Source organism: Microtus ochrogaster, chromosome 7 (assembly GCF_000317375.1).
Source record: "Microtus ochrogaster isolate Prairie Vole_2 chromosome 7, MicOch1.0, whole genome shotgun sequence".
In the NCBI taxonomy this organism is placed as follows: Eukaryota; Metazoa; Chordata; class Mammalia; order Rodentia; family Cricetidae; genus Microtus; species Microtus ochrogaster.
This window is the reverse complement of record NC_022014.1, coordinates 43,283,503-43,287,002: the sequence shown is the minus strand read 5'-3', so window position 1 is coordinate 43,287,002 and position 3,500 is coordinate 43,283,503. Positions and strand designations below refer to the sequence as shown.

Sequence of the window (3,500 nt, the reverse complement as noted above, 5' to 3'; positions counted from 1 at the left end):
ATTTTTTTTTTGTTTTTTCGAGACAGGGTTTCTCTGCGGCTTTGGAGCCTGTCCTGGAACTAGCTCTGTAGACCAGGCTGGTCTCGAACTCAGAGAGATCCGCCTGCCTCTGCCTCCCGAGTGCTGGGATTAAAGGCCTGCGCCACCGTCGCCCGGCTTGGGAGAGATTATCTAACTAGCCCAAGGTCATGGCTGGCCAAGGGCAGAGCTAATCCATCCAGGTTAAGCAGCGCAGCATTGACAGCCAGTAAATGCCAGAGGATTCATACTCAGTTCCCTTTACCCACCTTAGGGATCTCTGACTGCCTGTAACTCAAAAGATCTGTCTCTTCTGGAGTCTTCAGGTATCTGCACACACATGGCTTACACTCAAAGATACATGCATGCTCAAATAATAAACTAAATCTCAAGGTTGGGCATGGTGGCGCAGGCCAGTAATCCAATCACTTGGGAGGCAGAGGCAGGAGGTTCTCCGAGTTCCAGGACAGCCAGGGCTAACAGTAATGCCTGACCTCACAAAAACAAGTGAACAAACATGTAGTAACCCTGCTCATGCGTAGAAGGCCATTTGATTTTCTTCTGGCTTCGAAAAATGGGATTCTGGTTAATGTTGTGAGGTGTGGCTTCCTCTTTCCAGCTTCCCCACCCAGGCCTGGGTCATGAGGCAATGACTTTGTCCAGATCAATTCTCCCCATGGTCTGAAATCTGTCTTGCATGTGCTCAAGGACATCCAGTGTCCTGCATGGTCTTGGGGTCCATCTTAGCATCTCTCTGGATCCCTGCTTCGCAGCAATGTAACACCTCAAACACTCCCCCCCCCCCTTTTTTTTTTGGTTTTTCGAGACAGGGTTTCTCTGTGGCTTTGGAGCCTGTCCTGGAACTAGCTCTGTCGACCAGGCTGGTCTCGAACTCACAGAGATCCGTCTGCCTCTGCCTCCCGAGTGCTGGGATTAAAGGTGTGCGCCACCATCGCCCGGCTACTTTTTCCCCCTTAAAGCTACACAAACCAACACTGCCTTGCTTTGTCGAGCAGCTCTGTAAAGGGGACCAGTTTGCCGTGCCTCTCTCCATGATCCATGAAATACGTAAAAGCTAGTAAGCAGTGGGTGCTTGCTGGAAGATCCCTGCTCCAAACTGTTCACATTCATTGCTTCGTTATCACTGCATCATCACGATCATTTGCCAAAGGCGCTGTTCTCCCCCAGGCCTTGAGCACTGAGAGGTTAAACAGACCAGCCAGGAGGTGCAGGAGCCAAAACCTACTGGGGCAACCTTTCTCCAGTGGCTTCCCCTCCGACCACTCCAGAGTGGCACTTCTCACTGGACGGGCTTTCAAATATGGAGTCTATATAGTGAGAAGAAATTACGGATCTGGCCCAATGATATTCCCATTACAGAGAGGCCCAGAGAGGGCAGTGGGCTGCTCAAGATCACACACCAGAGAATGGACATGTGATGGACACCTGACCTCCAGGGGGAGGTTCTAGAAACATAGGCAAACACGACAGCAGCTTATAGGTGAGCAAGCAGTACCAAAACACACAACAGACGCTTCTTCAACAAATGCAGCTTGACTTTATTGCAAGGAAGCTGGCAGGAAGCCGGCCGGGGAGGGCCTGTCTGGGCAGGAACTCCATGGCTGAGCTGGACTGAGCAGTTGGTGTTCCAAACCTGCTTGGAAACCGGATCAAGAGCCTAGAAGAGAGGGAAAAGTAGACGGATCAATGGCGCCACCTACTGCACATAGGAGACATTGCACCTCAGTCTCTGGATTCCTCTCTGTACTTCCCACAATGACAGCTGTGCAGGTGAAACTTTGCTACAAAGTAACCAGGTGTGCTGAGTCTGGGTGAGCTGCAGGAGCGGACTCCTTCTATACAGTGCTTACAAGTTTGACACTTCCTACCCGAAAAAGTCAGAGAGGTTCAGTGGCAGACTTCTGTAATACCAACACTGAAGGTAAAAGCAAGGAGTTCAAGGCCAGCCTGGGTGACACGAAACCTTAAAACACCACCAACAGCACAACAAACAACAAAAATAGGCACAATGCTGGTGATGCATTATCCTGTAATTCCAGCCTGGGGAGGAGAGGACAGGACGATCAGAAATTCAGTATCATTTTCACTAAATCTTGAGTTCAGGGCTAGCCAAGGTTACCCTATTTCAAATGAGCAGGCAAGCAAATAAACACACCATATGATTGATTCCCTTTGTGTGTTGGGCGGTGGTGGCACAAGCCTTTAGTCCCAGTACTTGGGAGTCAGAGAAGTAGATCTCAGGCAGTTCAAGGTCAGCCTGGTCTACAAAGCAAGTTCCAGGATAGCCAGGACTGTTACACAGAGAAACCCTGTCTTGAAAGACAAACAAAAGACAGCCCGATAGCCCAGAGTGGCAAGAAGCAGACTGGCATTGGAAGAGGAAGTAGTGAGGGTGGTGGACGTGAGGTGTTTTTCTCAGAGAATAAAATGCTCTCAAGTAGGGTACCGGTGTGGCTGTGCACACGGTGAATGCATAAAGCGCCGATGAGTGGCGCTCATGACCACAGCTAACTACATCACGTCAACTTCATTTTCACCTTCATAGCAAAAGCCACAGGGAACAATGCTTGCTGTCAGCAGGGGCTACTGCATTTACAAGAGTCTCTGTATCGAGACCAAACTGCGGGCCAGCACGGGCCTCTCTTCCCTCCAGTCCTTCCCCACAGAGCTCATACTTATCAAACATATTTTTTTCAAAACTAAACAGAACATTTTTATTAGTTATGGTGTGGGTGTCATCATATGTTTGTGGAGGTCTAGAGATGAGCTGCTGTCTCCTTCCACCTTGATGTGGGTTCTGGGGCTCAGACTCCGGTCTCCAGGCTTGCACACACCTGAACCTACCGAGCCATCTTCCTGGCCCTCAAATACAATCTTACATGGAGGAGCTGGGCATGGGGGCTCACACCAGTAATCACAACATCAGAGGGGCTAGGGCAGAAGGTTGGCTGTGAACTCCAGATGACTTGGGCTATACAAGGAGGCCCTGTTTTAAAAATGATTTCTAAAAAAAAATAAAACAAACTAAATCCAAACCGAAAAATTGTACATGGATGCCCAAAGCACAACAGGGGTGTGTGAAAGAGATGGAGGTCAGTGGCCCACTCTCACCTGACCCACAAAACCCAGGGATGTACAGTTCCCAAGCATGGCAGAGACTGCTGGTGTCGTCATCCCAGAGGGGACGAACCTTAAAGAGACTGCAGAGACCCAAAAAGGCAGTGGGACAGAGCGGAGGGGTTCAAATCTCAGGCAAGTGAAAAATGGCCCAGTCACAGTCTGGAATGAGAACAGAGCTGGCATTGGAACCCCAGACTCCTTGCTGTTCACACTGGCTTGTTCCTGGCCATGGAGCAAATCCAGGGCCAGAAGAGATATGGGGAACAACGGCTCTTATTTATTTATCTGTTTGTTTAAGCTTTGTGTGTGTGTGTGTGTGTGTGTGTGTGTGTGTGTGTGTG

The 3,500-nt window shown here is 49.7% G+C and overlaps 1 protein-coding gene across 1 annotated transcript in view; it reads right to left on the bottom strand.

The window, feature by feature from the left end:
* Window positions 1-1,553: 1,553 nt before the first annotated feature.
* Window positions 1,554-3,500, bottom strand: part of Atox1 (antioxidant 1 copper chaperone) — a 13,882-nt gene continuing 11,935 nt past the window's right edge. Inside the window, exon 4 of the mRNA XM_005350043.2 lies at window positions 1,554-1,696. The gene's annotated coding sequence lies outside the window, so the exon portion shown is untranslated. The remainder of the gene's footprint in view (window positions 1,697-3,500) is intronic.